Below are 12,271 nucleotides of genomic sequence, written 5' to 3'. Positions count from 1 at the left end.
TGAGTCATCAGTCAACTTGTCATCTCCATGGTGACTAAACAGTGACATATGCCCGCTTGTCTGCTCTTTGACGGACACGTGAAAGACAGATACGTAGAGACGGAAACACTTTGTCAAATAAACTCACACCTCGGTATCTGGGTGCCAGTGTGTGTGTGTGTGTGGGGGGGGGGCTGCATCGATGTATGTGTATCTGTGTCATGGGTGTATCTGTGTTTGTGTGTGTATCTGTGTGCTCATAGAATTAATTCAATTCATAATACTCAGATTCCCAAAACAGACCACAGACTCCATTTTAACAAAGCAAACGCAATGGTAAATAGGATCGCCAGTTGTAGCGCTATAGGTTCCGCGGTGTGTCAGAAATATTTTCACTATTATCTCCATCACAATTATCGGCGTACTTGCTGGTGTTGGTGCGAAAGTGCTGGGTTTTGATGAACAAACAAATTGTGGGTGTGTCAAAGTTTACCCCCTCAATCAGAACGTACTCCAGGGCGAAATATGTGGTTGCCTCAAGTAGTATATTCACAGACTCTTATGCATTGCCTTTGGAATCAACTCCATTCCAATGTTAGTCCGTTATAGTTTGTTAAATGGCTTACAGAAACAAAATAACAAAATGTAGACCTCTTTGCTAAATACATTAACTTGAACCCATTTACAGTCCACATTGTTCTAAGTAATTGCATGGCTTTAATAGCATTCACACTGATATAGGGACTGGGCCTACTGAAAATTGCTTTATGGCTAAGCATGGACATGCCAAACATTATCAATAAGCAAGATTAAATTAATTATTGATAAGGCCTATGAAAATATAACAAATAATTATAATCAAATTCTAAACATAGCGAAACTACAACTTGTTTTAAATAGGCTATGTCACACTTACAGGCACCATCATTTCTCCCCGTGGTCATATAATATTAAAACAACGCAGACTGTGGAGGGTTTTATGCTCATCCACACTTTTCACAGTAGCTGGGCAAAGATCGAATATAAATGGAAAGGGAGAATATCCACTTACCGTTACACCACTCCCAAATAGACCTGTTTTATTTTAACATAATCATAACCATCTTACAGATCAGATCGCATTCTTGCATTGCAAGTGCACCACGGATGTTGTCACTATAAAACCAGGAAGGTGAATCGTTCCAATAAGTTTGATTGTAATAAAAGTAAACGAAAAAACAAGCGATCCAACAACAAATCCATGTAACATGTAATGTTATCATAAAACCGCCAGGATAAAAACGACACATATTGCTGTTGAACCATCCTTCATTACAGTAGGCTTCACGATGGGCTTGGGTTCTACATCATGAAGGGTTTTTACACACGTCCAAAACTGTATCTGTATGGATAACATCATGTGGGCCTGCCTACAATGCAGAGATAAAAAGGGGAATGTCAGCTCACTGTTTTACTCCTCTCAGACTTCATATTTTAATAAAGCTTTGGTGATTAAGATTGACAGTCTTAACTACCTCACTATTGCATTGGGCAGACAAAAAGCTGTAATTGAGAGGAGGGGAGGCTATGCTTTGTTTTTAAACAAATTAAACGAAATGGGAAAAAACATTAGGCTACTCTTGTTCCATGCGCATATGGGCAGTGTGCATCGTGTCTGGATAGGTTGTGCTTCCGCTGTAAAGATTCATGCTTTAACCAACTGCGTTACTGCTAAAACCAGCTTTTGGTTGGTCTGAAATATCCCTATAAGCGCTGCCTGAAATTAGCACCGTCGATCATATTTTTAAGGACACATCTCAAATATTTCCACCCCGCCCATCTGAGCGCAAGCGAGCTGATATAAGACAGATAAATTGCCAATCCTGGCGTTATAGGGCTGGAAAATGCTAATGTAACAGTTTTTTACATGAAATGGACATTTGAAAAATAACGGGTGTTTGATGTTAGTGCCGCCTTAACGGCAACCGGAAGTAGAGCCCCACATGAGTAAACAATGCTGTCTGACACAATTTGTTAACTGTACATTTGCACATACATATGTATCTATTTTCACATATTAAGTTAGTGTGTGTATTTTCACATAGACGTGTATTTGGACGTATTAAGGCGATGTTAAGTTTACGCATGCTAGCGAGTGGTTAAGGTAAGGGTTAGGGTAACATTAAGAAAACAAAAACATGACAAAAAACAAACAAATACCTGGATTCGAACGGCTGCCACTCAGGGAATAGAAGTCCTGGATGTTAAGCCTTCAACCACTATCAAGCTACCAATCTGTTTGCCACTTCCGGTTGACACGTTTAATCTCGCCACTAATATGTTCACAAACACAAACTGAGCTTCCATACAAACAACAACTTGAAACAAAACCACTCACTTAACACAACCTGTCTTAGAATTGATTTCCAGTTCATGTTTGAGTGAATTTCTTCAAATCCCCCCCCCCATTTTAGAAAAATACTGTGTTTCTTTCAATATGAGACACCAGTACGATTTTTAAAGACCAAAAAAAAATGACTGAAGATTTGTTGTTTTTGTTCAATCGCACCAATGTCTGTACACCCCTAATGTGAGCACATACAGTGCGAACAGATCAAATGTCACCACTGGTCTCTGGTCACCCATATCTTACACTCAGGGCATATTTAGCATTTAAGCCTCCCGAACCAGGACTGCTAACATTTAACGCCAGGGAAAGGACACTGGCGGAGGTGTCCTCAGGCTCTCTGGATGGGCCAAGGGGAAGCTTTAATTCCTGCCATCATGGTTCATTTGTTCCCCAGATTCCCCAACTGAATCCCTGCAATGGCCACTCATGTGTGCATCCCCAATGAATTATTTAGGACAGGGAAGAGGAGGGGAAAGGGGAGGAGATGTGAGAGGAGATGAGGGAAGCTTGGAGTAGGGGGAGGACAGGTGTAGAGAGGAAAGATGTGAGGTGCATGAGAGTTGAGAAGAGAAGCGGGTGAAAAGGTGCTTGCGTGAGAAGTGACTGTGAAGAACAGGAAAGTGAAAATACTACAGAGTGACCGAGGTCCTCTAAGCACTGACTGAGACTTTATAATAAGAATGATAACTGAATACTTCCAGGTATACTATCTGCTGCATGCGTGTAGGTGTATGCGTGTGTACGTGAGGTACACTACTTTCAACATCCTTTTCGGGTTGTATTGCTAATTTTCATTATTCATGAGACGTTCTCTCTCTTTCTCTGCTAATTAATTTATCTCTCCTCTGTACAGATTCACCCGTTTGCCAGTGACATTGAATACCAGTGACTGTGTGCTGCATTGGAGAGCTAAAGCCTCTTTGTCTCAGTTGGATTCTATCAGATACAATTCTAATAGAATAGGATGAACGTGTTAATAGCATGATATACTATAGATGGTATATCGCAGTGTGTTTGAATTAGAGTAGCGGTCACCAACCTTTTCGGAGTCAAAATCCAAGCCAAAGATCTACCGCTAAATTTTTTTCAACATGACTTAAAAAATCTTAGCCTGTGCAACATGAACCTAATAAAAACAGTTATGTAGGCTTGAGGTTTGTGCAGTAGGCTTAATACATTATCAAAATCATATTGGCTATACTTGGCCTGCCAATATTGTTCTTCACAGACCATATTATATTTCAAAACATGAGCTACGATAACAGCTATGATATCAGTTGTTGTATTACTTGGGAGGCACAGCTGAGCATAACAATTCCATTGAAATAATTCGCTTTTTTGTATTACTTGATTTTTCTGATGATCAGTCTCAGCAGAAGGAGGGACAGAGCAGCAGGGGGTCCTGTTCTCTCTCCCTTCCAATGGTGAGTCTGGCCAGAGAGATGGGACACCGTCTTCAACCTGATGGCAAAACTCCAGTCGCACTGCATTATTTCTGCCTCATGCACATATTCATGTTGCTGTTCCTACGGCCAGAGAAAGTGAAATATTCCTTGATATTAAAATAGACACGACGAGCCGGTAATAATACAAATGCAGGCCTATTGACAGGCTACCTTTGGCTACTCATTCATTGCAGCTGCATTGCTGGTTGGTTGTAGCGAGAGTGGAAGTAGGGAGAAGCACGTTTTACGGTTTGTCAAAGTGTTAAATGAAAACCATGTTAACAGTGCTGAATAAAAATGCATTAAACATGAACTCACTCATAAAAACAGCAGCTCTCTGTTGCATTCTTCAACAGTCTCTCTCTGTTCATAGTTTTGGGGCGGCAGGTAGCCTGGCGGGTAGGAGCATTTGGCCAGTAACCGAAAGGTTGCTGGATCGAATCCCTGAGCTGACAAGGTAAAAATGTGTCATTCTGCCCTTGAGCAAGGCAGTTAACCCACTGTTCCCCGGGTGCAGAAGATGTGGATGTCCATTAAGGCAGCCCTCTACGCCTCTCTGATTCAGAGGGGTTGGGTTAAATGCGGAAGACACATTTCAGTTGAATGCATTCAGTTGTACAACTGACTAGGTATCCCTTTCCCGTTTAAAAGTAATGTGAACAAGAAGCTGCCATGTGGGAAGTCGCACAATAGGTGGCTCATTTCAGCTAGTTTTATCTTGATCTTGATACCATGTCTTCTTTTGCGGTGTTTAGACTAATTTAATGTTAATGCTACCATGACACAACATTTTATAGTTAGCTAACCAACAACTGTAATGATGTATTTGAGAAACAACAAGTGTTCATTGTGCAAATGAATTTACAGTATGTTTTCAATAAACATTTGGAGACTAAATATACTATAGTTTACATGTTGTCAACAATTTAAGCCAAGCCTGTCTGTTTTGCCCCATAGTTGCACATGTGTTGTTGCTAAACAACCAACCCGTCTATAAGTACTCTTGATTTAGCTCTCTGGGCCCACCGGGTAGGTGGAGTTTGTACCTTCAGACAAATGAAATGGTTTAAAATGGGAATACTTCGCCTACCTGGCGTGCACGGCAGCTGAATCAAGTGCACCTACCGCCAACAGCGCAATACGAATTTAAAACAAATCGGAGCGGGATACTTTTTTGATGGCATTTCTACATAAATGTTTGGCAATCAACTAAGAATGCCTTGAAGATCGACCAGTTGATCGTGATCTACATGTTGGTGACCACTGAATTAGAGGAAGTGACAGACAATCATAGCTTAATTTATTTGGTGGAATAAAAGAAAAATAGCTAGCAAATTAGCTAGCTTTGCTAGTTTGCTAGCAGTAAGATGTATGGTTACCAGCTAACTGTAAATAAGTGAATAGTTTTGTCCCACAGTTAGTCAAGATGGTTAGCTAGCTAGCTAAACTGGTTTGCAACGGCTTACTTAGCAACCGCTCCTATACTCCTTTGCTAGCCCCTGTAAAGCTCTTATATCAAATTATGAGGTGTCTCCAGTTGTGTTTGCATTTGACCGATTGTGACGCAATCCACTTTCCAAGAATATTACTTTGACCCATTGCCGTTCATTCTAAAACGGCACAGTAAAAGTTGAGTAGGCAGAGTAAAGCTGGGTTGGTAGCCACGTCATAGTCTCTACCTGCAATCAACCTGCAATTAGGTGACATAACCAACTCAACGTGGGTTGGGTGAGAACTGGGCACAAAGTAACACTTTAAAATACACAAAACTGACAGGAATATATTTCAATTCAATCTTTTAAGCATGTCATATTAACCAATTACAGAATAGCCAGAATGTATATATTATTTAGTTGTTACACCAGTCTCCCCTACCTCATTGCATACAGTACTGACAATGACCTGTCTCCAAGTGAGAGAGAGGCTTTGAAAACGTAAAGGTGGAACCCACCCATAAGTGGTTGAAACATTGTCAAATAAATCACATGGGAGCATAGAATGCAGTGTCTCTCTTTTCACCTTTTATGGAACATTTTGATATCCACCTGCTCAGAGACAGTACATGTGCGTAATGTACAGTACCAGTGAAATGTTTGGACACACCTACTCATTCAAGGGTTTTTCCTTATTTGTACTAATTTCTACATTGCAGAATAATGGTGAAGACATCAAAACTATGAAATAACACATATGGAATCATGTAGTAACCCAGAAATAAATCCAAATATATTTTATATTTGAGATTCTTCAAAGTAGTCACCCTTTGCCTTGGTGACAGCTTTGTATATTCTTGGCATTCCCTCAACCAGCTTCATGAGGTAGTCACCTGCAATGCATTTCCATTAACAGTTCATTTGTGGAATTTCTTTCCTTTTTAATGCGTTTGTGCCAATCAGTTGTGTTGTGAGAAGGTAGGGGTTGTATACAGAAGATAGCCCTATTTGATAAAATACCAAGTCAATATTATGGCAAGAACAGCACAAATAAGAAAAGAAATGACATGAAGGTCAGTCAATGCGGAAAATGTCCATAACTTTGAAAGTTTCTTCGATTGCAGTATCAAAAAACATCAAGCGCTATGATGAAACTGTCTCTCATGAGGATCGCCACAGGAAAGGAAGACCCAGAGTTACCTCTGCTGCAGAGGATACGTTCATTAGAGTTTACTGCACCTCAGATTGCATCCCAAATAAATGTTTTACAGATTTCAAGCAAAAGACACTTCTCAACATCAACTGTTCAGAGGAGACTGTGTGAATCAGGCCTTCAATTGCTTCAAAGAAACCACTACTAAAGGACAATAACAAGAAGAAGAGACTTGCTTGGCCCAAGAAACACAAGCAATTGACATTAGACTGGTGGAAATCTGTCCTTTCGTCTGATGAGTCAAAATGTTAGATTTTGGGTTCCAACCGCTGTGTCTTTGTGAGACGCAGAGTCATGTGTGGTTCCCACTGTGAATTATGGAGGAGGAGGTGTGATGGTGTAGGGGTGCTTTGCTGGTGACACTGTCTGTGATTTATTTAGAATTCAAGCCATATTTAACCAGCATGGCTACCACAGCATTCTGCAGCGATAAGCCATCCCATCTGGTTTGCTCTTCATTTGTTTTTCAACAGGACAATGACCCAACACACCTCCAGGCTGTGTTAGGGCTATTTGACCAAGAAGGAGAATGATGGTGCTGCATCAGATGACCTGGCCTCCACAATCACCCAACCTCAATTCAATTGAGATTGTTTGGGAGGAGTTGGAGAGCGTGCCAAGCTGTCATCAAGACAAGGGCTGGCTACTTTGAAGAATCTAAAATCTAAAATATATTTAGATTTGTTTAACACATTTTTGGTTACTACATGATTCCATATGCGTTATTTCATAGTTTTGATATCTTCACTATGATTCTACAATGTAGATAATAGTGAAAATAAAAAATAAACCTTGAATGAGTTGGTGTGTCCAAACTTTTGTCTGGTACTGTATGTATGTAATCCTTTCCTACCCACTCATAAAAGCATGCACTCACACACACACACACACACACACACACACACACACACACACACACACACACACACACACACACACACACACACACACACACACACACACACACACACACACACACGCACCAATGCCTTGTCTGAAAACCTGTACCTTATTTTTGACTTGCTATACTACTCTTTGACTACTGTAAACACTCGCTAAATAACAATTCCACTAGGAGGGTGAAGAGGATAGGATGGGGGGTTAGAACATCCTCATGGGGTACGAGCTGATTGGATCCCCCCCTCCTCTCTGGCTCTGTCTGGGGGAGGTACAGTAAGCCCTGGCGGATTTGAGAGAGGCCCGGATTGCTCATTAATAAAGAAAGGATGAGACACGGAGTGGGGGTTAGGGGGGAAGGGGCTGACTAAAAGGGAGTGGGAGAGAAAGAGAAGGGGAAAGACAATGTAGAGATAGAGAGGGGGAGGGGGAGAAGAGGGCTACTTCATATTAGACAGTAATTAAATAATCATGTTTCCCTTGTTCACCTCCTCCCCTCCGCCTCTATAAGCACCAGCGGCCACAACACCTGTCACAACTCATCGCCCTCACACACACACGCACGCACGCACACACACACACACACACACACACACACACACACACACACACACACACACACACACACACACACACACACACACACACACACACACACACACACGCGCGCACTGCCTCATACTGTAAACATTCCACAGAGACACACCTAAACACATACAAAAATTACTCACACAAACGCAAAACAGTGATGTGTGTGAGTACTGTATGATGATGCTTTTGTGGATCAGTATATCTTATGGGAACTACTTAGGGGGATTTAAGGACAGGGGTCTTCAAAAAAAAAATGTGGGTATACCCCCCCACTGTGTAACGGATATCTCCCAAGGTGGGGGTTAAGCTCTGATCAGGCATGGGTGATCGGGGGACGAGTGACGGGGGTGAGGAGCCACGGTACCGGGTGTTGAGGGGGTGGTAGACTGAAGGCTGCAACTGTATCAACAGTAATTAAAAACAACCCACACCAGGACAGAGCAGATTACTATGAAGACAATCACACACACACGCACGCACACACACACACACACACGCACACACACACACGCACACACACACTCAACATCAGATTAGGCTGCAAATCATCAATAACAACAGCTATGTCTAGTGTATGTACTATTGTCTCTAGATAATAGTGTTTATTAATGTTATTACCTCCAATGTGGATTTACTCATGAGGTTATCTACAGTGCTTTATTTGTAAATTGGTAGGTGACAGAACATCATTGAGCGTGAGAGGGGGTGTTGATCCGGGGGTCTCCGAGATACCTGAAAGCATGAGAAGAAAAGTGTCAAACACAACGTAGCATCGCAATAGACGGATCAAACAGTCAGGTAGCTTTTTATGGTGCTAAAATGGAAAGCGCTCTCCGGCGCTGAATCATTCAAATAATGTTTGATGTCATTACAGGGCCTAATTTCATATGAAATTACGCATAACAGAATACCGGAAAACATGAGATTTAAAAAAGTGTTAAACACAATGCAGCAGCGCAGCAGATCTATGTATGGTGCTGAAATGGACAGCGCTCGCCAAGGTGCTGATTAATTGAAAGCATTTTATATGGCACTGCTAAACACTCGTCATACGCATATGCCCAGATACTCAGCCGTGGGGCTTACCCGAACGTCATATCACTTTAAAATAATTAGGTTAATATAGAATAGAGCAGAATACACATAAGAATGTATAGGCCTGTCACCTGTCTATGTGATAATATAAAGCGCATATGTCACAAGTGACAAGGACTCTTACTAAACTAGAGACAGCCAATCAGCATGACTTATTATTTGACATCATATCTATTTATGAGTGCCTTTTAATCACGTGTACTGTGTGTTTACAATGATTGCATTTCACTTAATTCCTTACATTCTCCCACATGAAAACCTCTTGGCTCCTGGTGTCTGTGCCATATCTGTGTCATTTAGCAATCCATGAACTCACATAGGGGACGAGGTTGAATTTGGTCAGGGGAGGACAAACAAGATTTAGAAAAAGTAGCTCTGATATGGTGGAGGTGTGCAGAGAGGCGAGGGTTGAGGTGCAAATCAGGTTCATTTGAGAAAATCCCTGCTCGCATTCTGCACTGGAGATGGGAACGGTGCTGACCACCGCCAACGGCTCCATCAGTCCACCTGGAAAGTGTCCAGTACCATTGTTGTCCCTGTACTGTCTGTAGGCATGCATGACCGTGCGTGGACTGTCAATGCTAAACTGCTGGCATCGAGATTCTGAGGACTCTTTATTTTTTTATCATGCCTGAGGTAGAGGTTGCTGTACATTCCACCCACTCTTTTGCGAGTTTCCTTTTTGCGTGTTGTACAGACCAGTCTCAAATTTTGCATGATGAGCCAGGGGTTATAGGCTTGCTTGTTCTTGAACTGAACCTCCTTCCAAATTGCACCTGCTCCGGGCACTTCGATGGTGGATGCACCGTCCTCCTAGTCCCCCTCTCCCACTGAGTCTGTCTCGATAGTAGGCCTACTAGCTAATGGAGGTGGTATTGGTGATGCTGAACTGGCAGGATTAGCAGCGATGCTAGCAAAGGTATCGTCATCAGGAGCAGCTTCCTCAATCCTCTCCTCTGGCACTGGAAGTTCTCTGGCTTGTTTCGAGTTAGATGCTTCACCTTTTTGCTCTGGATTTTTGGACTTGAAAAACGTCATCAAACTAGATAGGCTTTTTTTAATCCCACGTTTCAAATTGAGAATGATCAATAGACAAGCGAAATGGCTAGCCTAGGCTACGTGACGTGATTATGTAGGGACCTCTTTTCTAGCCGACCACTACTAAGACCTGTTTCAAGATCAGGTACTTATCCCGCCAGCATCGCCATTAACCTCTATGTAAAAATAAGAGATCAGGTCTGAAATCAGTGTGGCAGGATAGGATGATTACACAAAAGGATCACCCCGCTTTTACGCAATGGTTTTTCTGGGAGGTGGAAGAAATAACCAGGAAGCAACTTGATTTAACTCTGATTGTTTTTATTAGAATGTGTACTGGGCAAACAGAGAAAAAAATCAAATAAATCATGGCACATGGATCCGGGCAAATAGGTGTCATAACGAACAAGGTCAAATCTGAGAGGTGCCAGATCTTGTTTTATTTGTCACATGCGCCGAATACAACAGATGTAGACCTTACTGTGAAATGCTTAGTTACCAGCCCTTAACCAACAATGCAGCTCAAGAAATAGAGTTAAGAAAATATTTAGTAAATAAACTAAAGTAAAAAATGTAATAAAAAGTAACAATAAAATTACATGACAATAAGAAGGCTATATACAGGGGGCATGTGGTAGCTGAGAGAACAGTCTATGACTTGGGTGACTGGAGTCCTCTGACACCACCTAGTCTATAGGCCCTGGATGGCAGGAAGCTTGGCCCCAGTGATGTATTGGGCCGTACGCACTGCCCTCTGAAACGCCTTACGGTCAGATGCTGAGCAGTTGCCATAGCAGGCGGGGATGCAACCGATCAGGATGCTCTCGCTGGTGCAACTGTAGAACTTTTTCAGGATCTGGGGACCCATACCAAACCTTTTCAGTCTCCTGAGAGGGAAAAGGTGTTGTCTTCACGTCTGTCGTCTTCACGTCTGCCGTCTTCATGTCTTCACGTGTGCCGTCTTCACGTCTGTCTTGGTGTGTTTGGACCATGATAGTTTGTTGGGGATGTGAACGCAAAGTAACTTGAAATTCTTGACCAGCTCCATTACAGCCCCATTGATGTTAATGGGGGCCTGTTCGGCCCTCCTTTTCCTGTCGTCCACGATCATCTCCTTTTTGCAAACGACCGGCTCAAATAAATCCCTGCTTATCTGGATATATACATGATTCAGTATAATTCAGGAGTAAATGTAACTCTGTTCCCTGTGTAGGGGACATGAGTCAAACTCATGGTCTCGTGATGAGGTAGCCTTGCCTTCAACTTCAAAACCGAAAGGGAATTTCCTCTTTGTTTAAAGGTCAAGACGTTGGTTTCTCCAGTGCGAGACCTGGGTTCAGATCAATAGAGGTTCCTCAGAGGAGAAAGGGGAGGACCATCCTTCTCAGTGAATTTCACAAAAATAAAAACAGTGAAACATTTAAAAAGTGATCCTGTTTAGATAAAACTACGTCAACAAATAACTACAGTCGACTCAACAGCACCCTCTACGGTAGCACCATGGTGTAGCTGGGATAACTATTTTCCGTCCTCCTCTGGGTACATTGACTTCAATACAAAACTTAGAATGGTTCTCACCCCTTCCATAAACTTACACAGTAATTATGACGACTTTTGGAGGACATCCTCCAACCTATCAGAGATCTTGGAATATGAATGAACATCTTGTCCATCCAATCAAAGGATCAGAGAATGAATCTAATACTGAAAGCATAAGCTACAGCTAGCTAGCACTGCAGTGCATAAAATGTGGTGAGTAGATGACTCAAAGAGAGAAAAGGACAATAGTTGAACAATTTTAAACAAATTAATTTATAAAAAAATTAAGGAGAATTAGCAGAGAGAGCTAGCTATATATATATATTTTTTTCTTAGTTTACCTTTCACTTACTTAGCTAATGCAGCTAATTTAGCCTACTCAACAACCTGACTCAAATATAAAGGAATGCTATTTATGTTAGCTAGCTGGCAAAGGCTATCCAACACTGCAACTCTTCCAAGTGAAGGTAAGCTTTCGGTTTTTTTGCCAGGGTGCCTGCCAGTGTAACTGCTAAACTGCTTGCTGTACACTGTACTGTGTGATTGTACACATGGATTGGATAGTAGGTTCACTAACGCGTTAGTTCTAGGTTGTTGACAATGCTATGAATGTGATCTGAGTGTGCGAGTGATCAGGCATGTATTTATTCCG

The sequence above is a fragment of the Oncorhynchus kisutch genome, linkage group LG8 (assembly GCF_002021735.2).
Source record: "Oncorhynchus kisutch isolate 150728-3 linkage group LG8, Okis_V2, whole genome shotgun sequence".
Lineage (NCBI taxonomy): Eukaryota > Metazoa > Chordata > Actinopteri > Salmoniformes > Salmonidae > Oncorhynchus > Oncorhynchus kisutch.
The sequence above is the reverse complement of the archived record's forward strand: the minus strand, read 5'-3'. Positions refer to the sequence as shown.